Here is a 12,530-nt window from a genome sequence, read left to right as displayed (position 1 = left end):
ATCCTCTCCCCTCGAAATGTAGGTGATTAAATTCTTCTTGAGATTTTAAAATTATCCAAACTGCAGCTTCTTCAAAGACTGTAATAAAATGAGCTATTACAGTAGATGTCACTATCATACCATTTAGAGTTCTAGAAAATCTCTTTCATCCAATAGGTTTCCAAAGTATTTCAAGAAATTAAAAAAAAAAAAAAAAAACCCATTTCTTATTTAGAAATACCTGTCCTGCCCTATTTCACTGAGCTTTTATCAGGATCAAATGAAATAATGTCATGATAATTCTAAGCCAAAGTAGAGTCCAGTATTGTCTAGGAAAGGGGTACCTGAGTTTGAGCCCCAACTGAGATTACTAAAGAAAAAAAGAAAGAAAAAAAAAACACGTTAACAAAATGTCTAGGGAACTTACAGAAAGTATTCTAATTCCATTTTTCTTTTTTTTTATTTTATTTTATTTATTTATTTGACAGAGAGAGAAAGATTGAGATCACAAGTAGGCAGAGAGGCAGTCAGAGAGAGAGGAGGGAGCAGGCAGTGAGCCCGATGCAGGGCTCGATCCCAGGACCCTGAGATCATGACCAGAGTCGAAGGCAGAGGCTTAACCCACTGAGCCACCCAGGCGCCCTTTAATTCCATTTTTCAACTAGAGCCCTCTCTGGGGTCTTTCTGGCGATGGGGAGGAAGAGGTGTCCTCTGTTTGGTACTGTTATACACATCTCCTATACTATCTCGTTTAATTTTCAAGACAGCCCTACGAGCTAGGCAATAATACTTGGGAGAGGTTACTAATTTACCAAGGTTACACAAGTGGCAAATGGGGTTCAAATCTCACTGTGTTTGAATGTAAAGTCTATGTTCTTTCTATTGTGTCATGCTAGAAGAAAATGTTCTGCACTCAGACCCAACTGAGCTCTCCTATTTGGAGAGATCCACTTGTAACCTTAAACCCCTTCGTCCTGTTTCCTTCCAGGCTCCCAGCAACCTGTAGGCCCAAGGAATTCTGCTAGATAAAGGGACCTGATTTGAGCTTCCTTTCCCTTTTCGTTTCAGCAGGATCATCACAATTTCAAAAACAGCAACACCTAGCATCCCAAACTATCCTAGCTGCTCGAAGAAACAATATCTCCAAACAGAAAAGGGAAGTAAAATAAAATATTCAAAAGACCTAGAGATAGAATTTAAATTAAATTTAAAAAGAGACCTGGGTTTGAAGTCCATAATAGTTACAATCTTAACTTTATCCATTCTCATTAGTTTCCTCATCTGTGGAATACTACAAATCTCTTCACACAGCTGCTGGAAGGAGTCAACAAAATGATGAATGTAAGAAATGCCCATGAAAACAGCATCAGTAAGTCTCCTGCAAAATCCTCTTTTCTCTGTTTCTGATCAATGTCTACTGTTATCCTGTGGACACAAGTCACATAAAAAATTTCTCCTTGCGTGCCTGGATGGTTCAGTGGGTTAAGCCTCTGCCTTCGGCTCAGGTCATGATCTTACAGTCCTGGGATCGAGCCCTGCATCAGGCTCTCTGCTCAGCAGGGAGCCTGCTTCTCCCTCTCTCTCTCTGCCTGCCTCTCTGCTTACTTGTGATCTCTCTATATATATCAAATAAATAAATAAAATCTTTAAAAGAATTTCTACTTGAGGGGCACCTGGCTGGTTCACTTGGTAGAGATGTGACACTACATCTTGGGGTCACTGAGTTCAAGTCCCAAGCTGAGTGTAGTTTACTTAATTTAAAAAAAAACAAAAAACAAAAAACAAACTTGAAATTTAAGAAACTTTAGGCTCAGTTCCAAATAAAATTTATCTTTGCAGACAAATACACATACATGCTTTTTAGATCAGCAAATGAAATCCATATTGCTGAACACCTTTCCCCTTTTATCTCAGCTGCATGGAAACAATCAAAACCGGGTGTCCACTGGTTATCTTCTCATCACAACCTAGACACTTCCACCTCCTCTGTATGCTTCAAATGACTTATGTTTTTAATCCTAATAATTTCCCTTTATGTCACTGAATATACTGGAAGTCAGGCATATATACAAATTGTATGTTAAACAAAAGAGAAAATTAAAAAGCTCTCCAATCAAATATTGAGCTCCTCAAGACTAAGATCTAGGTCTAAGTCCTTCTGCTCTATGTAGGTATAAAAAGGATACCTGGGTGGCTCAGTCAGTTAAGCGTCTGACTCTTAATTTCAGCTCAGGTCATGATCTCAGTGTCGTGGGATCAAGCCCTACAATGGGCTCTATGCTCAGCTGGGAGTCCACTTTTCTTTCTCTGCCCCAAATTCTGCTTGCATGTTCTCTCTCAAAAATAATGTTTCTTAATCTTTAAAAAAAAAAATTTTTTTTAAATGTGTGTATAGTTTTGCTCTTGAAGATGCTATCTATACTCAAGGGAATTCTAGGCTAGATGCTAAACATTCTCCCCAAATTTTTATCTCCAGCCCAGGCCCTGCATTGCCTCGAGAGCTATACCCAACAAGCCTCCTCAACTAAATACAAAATGTCTCCACTTGGATGTCTCAAAAGCACCTAAAACCCAACATTTCTAGTCAAAACTCATAATCTTTTCCCCAAAACCATGTCCTACTCCAGTGTTCCCTGAGTGAGTCAGGTGTACCCCTGCAACACTGGACAATTAGAATTATCAAATGTCATCAAGGTAACAGCCAATACCTATTGGCCACTTCCTATTTACTAGCACTAGTCAAAATCCTCCATACATATGAACTCATTTCAAACAAGCTTATCAGTAGTTAAAAATGAAGAAACAAAGGCACAGAAAGTGCCTCATACATTAGGAGATAAATCATATAATATGTATCGTGATTTGCTAAGATGGTATCATATCATTAAATGCTAAGAATGAAATGTATTTTATGTTTTCATAGCACCTTCTTTTTAGTATTTCCCTGAGGAACACTTTTTATTAATATCTTTCTTCCAAATAAATTGCCCCTTCAGGTAGGTGGTAGTTTTTGCTCACAACTCAGTATCCTTCGTACCTAGCACAGAGGTCAGTATGTAGAACCTCAAAAAGTATCTGGCGAATACTCTCTTTTTTAAGGATTTTATTTTTCTGAGAGAGAAAGTGTGCACACATGCACTCATGAGTGGGGGGAGGGGCAGAAAGAGAGGGACAAGCAGACACCCCGAAAAGCAGGGAGACCTACACAGGGCTTGATCTTGAGCCCTGAGACCATGACCAGAGCCAAAGTCAGATGCTTAAATGACTAAGCCATGTAGGAGCCCCTGAATATTCTTGAATGAATAAATCACTATGTGGATTAAATGAGATAACACAGTTCAAGTACCTGGTTTATCACTGGTTAACTCCCTTCACTTCTCTGGTATTTTTAAAAATCAACTTTATTGAAATATACTTCATATACATAAAATGCACTCATTACAAAGGTACTGTTTAACGAGCTGACAAACGTACATGCTTGTGTAGCCACCACTGCAACCATGATGAAAAACATTTCTGTGATCCCAAAGCCTTTCCTTACACCCAGTCCCAGTCAATTCCTATTGCACTGCCAGCCTGGACAGATGGTGATCTGCTGTCATGCTACAGTTCTGACTGTCTAGAAATCATTGCAAATAGAAAATATATTATATATTCTTTGCATCTGACTCCTTTTGCTCATAAATCTTTGACGTTAATACATATTATATGATGAGTAGAAGTACACCGTTTCATTGCTTATACTTCATAACATGAATGTACTACAGTTTGCTTATTTATTTGTCTGGTCATGGACACTTGGACTGTTTCTGGTTTGGGGCCTTTCACAATAGAGGTGCTATGAACATTGCACTACAAAGCTTCCTTTGAAAATGGACTTTCACTTTTCTTGGATAAACATCAAGAAATGGAATTCCTGAGTTGAATAATTAGCATATATTTAACTTCATAAGAAGCTGCCAAACTGTTTTCCAAAGTAGATACGTTAACAAAGTATGCAAGTTCCAGCTGTTACACGGGCTCACCAACACTTACTGCTGTGAAGCTCAATTCTGCTAATTTACCAATTTCTTCTTTTATAAAAATGCTGTGGTTTAAGAAAAATTTGCCTACTCTACAGCTTGGACCACACTGAGTTTCTTGAATCTATGTTTAGTTTTCATCAAATCTGAAAAAATTTCATCATCATTTTCAGGTTATTTTTCAGCTTCCCTTTCCCTTCTTTTGAGACAAAATTCACATGTAAAACTACCCAATACTGTCGCACAGGTCAAAAAACTTCTATCCTTTTTTTGAGTTGCTTTTCTAGGCTTCAGTTTGGGTACTTCTGGCTCCCTCCTCTAGATTGCTGAATTCTTCTTTACAGTATTCTGCTATTTGTCTCACAAAGTGAATTTTTCACTTTAGGTGTATTTTTCAGCTTTTTAAGTTCCATTTTTTCTTGTAAAGTAGGCTTCAAAGCAGGGCTTGACTGTAGTAATACTGTGAGCACAACAAAAATGTATTTCTTTGGTAATAAGGGGACAATTGTTCACTTTTATTAAAAAAAAAAAGAACAGATAGAGCTTGAATAAATGCCCCACACATTCATACGTGTTATTAATTTAGAAATATATAGCATGGTTACATGACGGATAAAATATAAATTCATTTTAAAGCATTAAAAAGACATAATTTGCCAATATTAATGCTAGTTCTATAGTACAGAAATGATTTTTGCTCTGTGGCACTGAGAAACATACATTAACCCACTTTTTCGAATGCTTTCTATGGCAGGTTATAAACTTAAAATGTGAAAAGCAGTATGAAATATGGAATGAGGTACAGAACAAAACAAAATCTGAGTGAACTCTTGCTGTGCTCAAGAAACGCAAATTCTTATTTAATTTTTGAAGGACAGAACACAGAGGATTTTAAATACCCTACATAAACATAGCAGGTGGCTTTGTGACCACAGTGTACAGAGTTCTGATTCATTGCCAAAACACCCCCTTGAAAACTTTTTGCAGCTCTAAAAATATTGGTAATAGGCTTAACAACTCACATAAATGTACACTCCTAGTTTGTTTTTCTTGGAAGTAAGACTCAAATCTGCCTGTCCTCACTGTCATCACGACTAGTGTATTTGTCAGTTTTTCTGCCTTACCTTCACAATCTTCCTGACCTCTAACAACCTTGACCTCAGGCCTGCCTGCCTTTAGTTCTCTTCCTCCTTGCCTCTGCTCAGACAGTCCATTTTGCACAAAACTTCTCTTCTTGTCTAAACCAACTCAAACTTCCCTTAACAAAAAGATTTTCCCAACTAAGCCTAACCATGTACTAAATCCACTATTATAATCCCAAACTAGTATATTCCCCTCAGTATGGTCCCTCCAACCCATTTAAACCCATGTAATTAACCACATTAAATAAAGCAGACACCTATTTGGTGTTTTGTCTCACATCTCTTGTTGAGTGTAACTGTTTTCAGGGTCATATCATTCATGTCACCAAATGTTGTGGGTGCTTAAGTTTTCAGAACTGTGATAGGATCTAAGAAGCAAAACAAATGAAATGCACTGCCTTTCTTGAAGGAACTTACAATCATGTACACACAGGTCTATATGAGCAGGTATGTCTGTGTGAGCCATTAGAGGTAGGAGGAAAACTCAAGTGACAAGACAAAAAAGAAAAATCAGGCAGGATACATTGGAAGGGTGCCTGAGTGGCTCAGTCTATTAAGTATCTAACTCTTGATCTCAACTCAGGTCATGAGCTCGGGCACGTAGATCAAGCCCCGAGTCAGGCTCCACGCTCAGGGCAAAGCCTGATTGCAATTCTCTCCCTCTCCCCCAACCCCGCCCTGCTGCTTGTGTACATCCACACTTTTTCTCTAATAATAAATAAAATCTTAAAAAAAGAAAAATACATTGGAGCAAAAGAGAAACACAAAAGAAAAAGAAAAAGGAAAACCTGGGTACAAAGCTCTGAGATAGTTTATTTACTGTGCCAACCCACTATTGGGAATTTGAAGGCTGTAGATTATTTTCCTACCATAACTGATGTCAATATAAAAAAACAGTAAAGCAGTAACTATCATAACAACATAAAGGATTAGGATAATAAGTTCAAAGAGAGACCTGCTGTCATGTCTTCTTGAAGGTGTGACCCTGACCCAACACAGGGGCAACCACAGAAAACAGTACAGCACCTCAGAAGTGTTCCAATACTTAACTGATTTCAATGCTTTCAACAAACCAATAGTCTCTGAAATGCAACCACTTTCCACAGTAAATAAAATTTCTCAACAACTTAAGACTGAAGGCGGTTTACATGCAAAACAACCTCCTTTTCAGTTCTTGAAAATACCAAGTTTACTAAGTGGCTATTGTTTACAACAAGTGCAAGAAGATACACCTCAGATGTCAGCGAAATATCACACAGCCTTCCAACTGTGACACATCAACCTTTAAGAGAATTCACCAGTGCAAAAGATTTACCACCATCCATTCATTTTTTTAAAAAGTGCCACATCCTACCCCAGAAACTGTTAACACCATAAAAATAAAAAGTAAGAACAACTGTTTCCTCTTCAAATGTTGAAATTCTACCCTTCAAAACAGAAGCATTGTAATTGAGATTGTGGGAAGGGTTTACTGGTAATAAAACTTGTTTAAAAGTTTCCAATAACTAAAAGGGGAATTTTACCTTTCAAGGAGTAATCTCATGATTCATACAGAAAAAAACTTAGAAATTGTCAGAACATACACTTTCTTCAAATAAATCTTAATCTCTTTTTGTTTCCAACTGCAATATTTAAAATTGCTCTATAATCCCATTACAGATTACCTGAATTTCATGCCAAAAATACATCTAAAGATGGAAGACAATTTTATCTTTAACAGACATATTTTATAAACTACCATCTTTTTTGGTATGAGCAAATAACCATGAGCAAGAGCAAGGGAGCACATGAGCAGGGGAGCAGTGGGGATGGGGTTGGGGGCAAGCCAGGCAGAGGGAGAGAATCTCAAGCAGACTCCCAGCTGAAAGCAGAACCCAAAGCAGGACTCAATCCCAAAACCTACCAGATCACGACCTGAGCTGAAATCAAGAGTTGGAAGCTTAACTGACTAAGCCACCCAGGTGCCCCTAAACTACCGTGTTCTTATATCACAGTTGGCTAAAAATAAATTTGTAAAAGCCAAGCCTTAACTTTTACATAAATATCACTTATAAAAACTGAAATGTTGGGGGGTGGGGTGTGGATTGTGCTCGGGCATTTTAGGGAAAATTTCTTGCAATTTCTGGTAAAGGTAGGTGAATTGGTAGACATGGCAGGAGGACACTGTATACCTATTACTGAAAGCAATCATCAGGACCTTCTGAGCTCCCAGAGACTTCCTCTCTGCCAGAGGCAACTCAGCAATGACCCAAGGAACAAACAATTCCTTCCATGTGAGGGGAATCCCTGAATCTACACTCATGGCTCCCAAAGTGTTACTTCCCTTTCATTTTGGGCTGGTATTTTGTAACACTGATTGGACCACAATACCACATTCCACCAGAAGGTGCTTTTATCTCTAACACAATGTAGCCTGAAACTCACCAAGTTACAGACTTTCAAGTTAGTTTTTCCCAATTCATCACTCCAGTAAGCTTGAGATTCTGTTTGATAGCGACAACCACTTACTAAATCACTTACTATGTGATAAGCACGTCAATATGCTATGCAATTTTGCATTTAAATTCTTCAAAGATGTTATTATCACCCCCAGCTGTAGATGGAAGAACAGTTAATGAAATCATCTGTCCAAGATCACATGACTAGAGACTATACATATTTTACAGCTAGTTTATTAAAATACTATTCTTAACTTCTATACCCTCAACATCTAACAGAGTATCTGTCCCTTAACAAGCACTCAAATTTCTGTCCGACGAACAAATGTGTTTCATAACCAAATGGTACATCTCTCCTCCAGGAGAAATGTATGGGAACATTTTAGGTTGTCCCAACGTGGAAGCTACTAACTGCATTTAGTGGATGGGGACCAAACAACAGACCATCCTGTCCAAAATGCCAGTAACACCCGTATAGAAATATTAAGCTATAACCTGGTTCATAAAGAAAACCTTCATGGTAAAGTTAATCCACCTGCTAATCAGCTTAATTTACAAATAACTTCCTATTCACTGATAGCTTGCTTCCAATATCTTTAAAACTACACCAGCTTCTTTTTATAAAACACCATTTTTTGCACCTACCGGGCATTTTATTTTCAAATATACACACACCCCATTTTAGACAAAGAGCTAATGCTCTTTTACCCACTGATGTAACCAAAGCACTTCTCTTCCACAGCTCACTTGGCTCCTTTTGGAACTCAATAAGTGTACAGCAGATTTACACTGTGATATAACATTAGAAGTAGATTACCACTAGAAAATAATTGTGCTTCATTATCAAGAACATAGTTTGAAATTTCTTGTTCCAAGAGTCACTCGTGTCAATAAGAAATTTTAGAATGTCATGGGTCCTGACCCAAGCTCTTTCCAAGGTCACTGTATTAATAGTTTCTATTTCTACTACGTCTTCAAAGAGTTGTTGAAATGGGACTCTAACATGAATTAGTTTACATCTGAAATAGCATATAATTCCACATCCAGAGGGTGAAAAAGATTTACTTCTGCAGACAGATCAAAATATACACAAGAACAAAATTTAACTAGGAGATACTAAGTCAAAACTGTAGCTACCCCTAAACCAACTCAAGTTCAATAGGAAGATGCTTTGGAACTGGTGGACTACAAGGAGATCCCTCTGCAAAGGTTTATTTTGGCATTCCAGTTTTGCTCTTTGGCCAATGGAATTATTTCACAAGTTATGCAAATAATCACAGAATAGTATTTTTGAAGCCCTAAATTTTTTTTGGTTGTAAAAGCCAATGTCAATGAGGTTCCCTAAAACTGATATGCCAAAAATTAAAAACAAGCATCTCCTGCCCAGTTCTAAAAGCAGAATTACACTACCTCTCAGCATTTGCTTCTGTCAGATCCCGAGTACTAGATTTTATCTAGTCCCTGCAAGATACACCAAAAGAGAAAAAGATCCGGGAGTTCAGAGACACAACCCCAAGGCTCGGTCTTCGTCACCACTCAAGACTTGCTTGTTGCCAAAGAACTGTGATTGACAACCTGAGCACAGTGAGCTCCACTCTGCAGCTCTTTATCTCTTCCAGTGCAACTGTAAATTGACTAGCTTGACCCAAGCTTACAGAAAAGCAGTTTTGAAAGCAATGACCACCAATGCCAAATCCCTTGAAGGTGTCCTACAAGAAAAAGTTCACCAAAAGTGCTAATGTGCTGTATCAGGAAATTCATACTCTCTAGATACGGCTGTGGTTAAGTATTATGTAGGTAATCAGCAGGAAAAGTACACCAGCAGTCAGCACCCTGTGAAAGTTCTGCCAGACTGAGACAAATCTGTTTCTAGTTCCAAGGGTCTGGAAAGGTTCCTATCTATAAAATGAAATGCATTTTCATCTACTCTCAAAGACCTGTCAGGACAAAATAAACATGAAAGGTAACAGACTCTACCCTGTTACTACTATTCAATAACAGGTATTCTGGAGGAGTAACATTACCAAAGGGTAAGTCTGGAAGGCCAAAACAGATTTTGGCAAAGGAACCTTCAGTCAACCCCCAAATGATCCAGCTTCCCCTGTCCTCAGGACTGCTTAGGGGGTAGTTATAACTACCTTCAGTGAAGGATCAAAATAGAATCTAATCATTCTTTCCCTTCCCAACTCCTTAGCTCCTCTAAAAGTGAATATGGTTAAACCTTCTCCTTAATTCCTTGGTGGAAAGAGAAATTCCACCTTCAAATCCTTCCGTGGCTCTCCATTTCCTATGGGAGGAAACTACTAACTTGCCTTACCATCTCTTGGAATTACAACAATGTCCTCCTGAAGTGGTTTTCCCTCATTCAGTTTTGCGCCCTCCACATTCTCACTAAATGTTATTTTTAAAAACCACATCTAACTCACTCTACTGCCTATCATCTTCACTGGCTTTCCTTTGCTTTTAGGATAAAAAGTCCTGCTGGGCCCGATCCCAGCCTTCCCCAACCTGCCTCTCTCACGCATTTCTCTCCGGATTCGACCCTGCTAGTCCTCTTACTTTTCAAAAGCTTTATTCTTCTTCACATCTCAGGGTACTGACATATGCTGTTCCTTCTGTTTTGAACGTTTTTTACTCACACTTTCACACCCTTTTTAGCCTCTTTTCAGATATCAGTTTGAAAGTCATATGCTCCAAAAAGCCTCCTATGAACTTCCCCTAAAGGCCATGTCCCTTACAAACTCTTTCACACCACTGTTATTCCTCCCAAACACATTTCACACTTGCATAATTATTAAGACCCATCTTCTCCACTGGACTGGAAACTCTATGAGTGTTTTCTAAACCTTCTAAACCTTCCTACCAGCATAGTACTTGGTATATAGCTCAATATATATCAGTAGAATGAATGAGTAAATATTAAAAAGTCTTCAGTATCTGACCCCACTTTATTTCTCACTTCTCTGAAATTCAAAATCACCACAAACCTGGACTCCCCTAGAACCACTCTTTCATTGCATCTTCAGGCGTTCAAACCCTGCCTAGACGGCTTTCCCTGCCTAGAGAGTTCTCATTTCTCTCCACCTGTTCAAATCCCACTGGCTTGCAGAGATCCAACCCCTGTTGCCTTTCCTCCAGGATATTTCCTGATAGTGTCAGTTCATCCTTCTGTCCCTGCTCCATAATTCCAAAGCACTTAGCAATTTTTTTGATAATTACATACAGCTTCATTGTACTTCAATGTGTCATGTGTGTGTGACTTATCTCCCCAACATCGGTTCGAACTCCTAAGGCTGGACTGTTTACAGCCCCGTTCCTGCACTCCCAGAGTAGTGCTAAGTACTGAGTTCTCGCTGAAACATTTGATTTTTCCCTATCATACCAGAATTTTCCTCTGAAAAGAGTATCTGCTTCTCTTTACCCGTTTCTTGGGTGATTCAATATGCCTTACGTGATTCCCCCCTCAAGTTCCTTTCCAGGGGTTTCTTGCCTATCTTTCCCCCATCTAATAAAAAGTTTGAGTTCTCTGGATTCTTGTTCTTTCCCCTGCCTACAAAGGCCCTGCATCCTCTGGGAGAGTCCCCTGCCTGTAGTGAAGGGTTGCTAGGCCCTTTAAACTGCCATCTCCCTACTCAGAAGCGCGTATGCCCAGTGAAGACTCTTGAGCTCGCTGTGACCTCACACACACAACCCCAGATCCTCATCTGGGCCACTCTGTCGCTTTTCATCCCTCTAAATCAAGGGGCGTGGATTCGCTCCCCTCACCCCTTCCAAGGAGAAATGTCCCAGACCCGCAGTGTTTCTCCTTCCTGTCTCGGCTATTCAGTACCCCCTAGGGCCATTTCTTTTTCCCTTCTTCCTCTTCCTTAGAAACAGAACCCACGCCCAAGGTTTCAACGAACCAACGCCGAGAAACCCCACACAACGATGCAGCCAGCTGCAACGCCACAGCCTCTGCCCCTGCACCCACCCCCATCCCTCCCAGACGGCGACCGCAGCGCAAGGTTCGGCCTGGCCATCCGGGGTAACCATCGCTCACTGACCCAGGAAGGTGTCAAACGACGAAGTGGCTGCACTAACAGGTACGGAGGCGGTCAGCCTTGCAGACGTTAACGGCTCAGCGCTCCATCCCTGCCGGACCTAAGCTCCGGCCTCCCGGCTTTCCCGACCCCAGCGCCTACAGAGCAAGTCACGTGCCAGCCGGAGCAGTCAGCTGACCGCGGCGCGCGCCGCTTCGCCTACGCGCGCGCCACTGCGCAGCCGCAGCTGCCGTCGCAGCGGCGACCTCCCCGGAGGGGCGGGGCCGGGAGGTCCTCCCGGGAGCCCGGGAGACCCGGGAAAGTTGGCGGAGGTGATTCCGGGGTGGGTGGGTTTTGCCGCCTCTGCTAGTGTCCTGACGCCGTCAGGTCCGCCTCTTGTGGACGTCATCGCCACCATCCCTAACGTTATCCCACTTTTTCGGGTTTCTGTGGGTCAGACTTTGTCTCCAGCCCCCTACACAGGCTGCTCCACTCGGGGTTTTCTCCGGGCAGTCCTGTTTTCTGAGTAGTACCCTTCACAGTTTACTTTAGCTGATTCACATTTTCCTTCCAGTCCATTCCAGTTAATTCCGTAAATGTTCGTGGAACATACTGTGCACTAGGCATTCCGCTAAATTTTTTTAGGATTTATCTACCAGAGCGAATCACTCCTTGCCATGAGAGGGCACGTTATCTACTTCAGGAGTGTGTGTGGCGCGTGATGAACATCATAATAGTTGAAACCATATTACATAATGAGAAGCCAAAAAAGGTTTCAGAACAAGGGTATGGACGGGGGAAAAGCATGTTCTTTGGGAGAAGGAGGTAGCAAGCCGCTCTTCTGAACCCTGCATATTTCATTGGCTTGGGAAAATAAGGGGGTATTATTCTAATTTAGAACACAGTTTTAGAAATGGTGGAAAACTTTGG

At 40.5% G+C, this 12,530-nt stretch overlaps 1 protein-coding gene across 1 annotated transcript in view; it reads right to left on the bottom strand.

Annotated features, from left to right (window-relative positions):
• ATP6V1C1 (ATPase H+ transporting V1 subunit C1) overlaps nucleotides 1-11,805 on the bottom strand; it is a 39,602-nt gene extending 27,797 nt beyond the window's left edge. Inside the window, exon 1 of the mRNA XM_059394965.1 lies at nucleotides 11,625-11,805. The gene's annotated coding sequence lies outside the window, so the exon portion shown is untranslated. The remainder of the gene's footprint in view (nucleotides 1-11,624) is intronic.
• Nucleotides 11,806-12,530: the final 725 nt, after the last annotated feature.

The sequence above is a fragment of the Mustela nigripes genome, chromosome 3 (assembly GCF_022355385.1).
Source record: "Mustela nigripes isolate SB6536 chromosome 3, MUSNIG.SB6536, whole genome shotgun sequence".
NCBI classification, from domain to species: domain Eukaryota; kingdom Metazoa; phylum Chordata; class Mammalia; order Carnivora; family Mustelidae; genus Mustela; species Mustela nigripes.
Note: the sequence above shows the minus strand (reverse complement) of the source record. Positions and strands in the feature narration are given on the sequence as shown.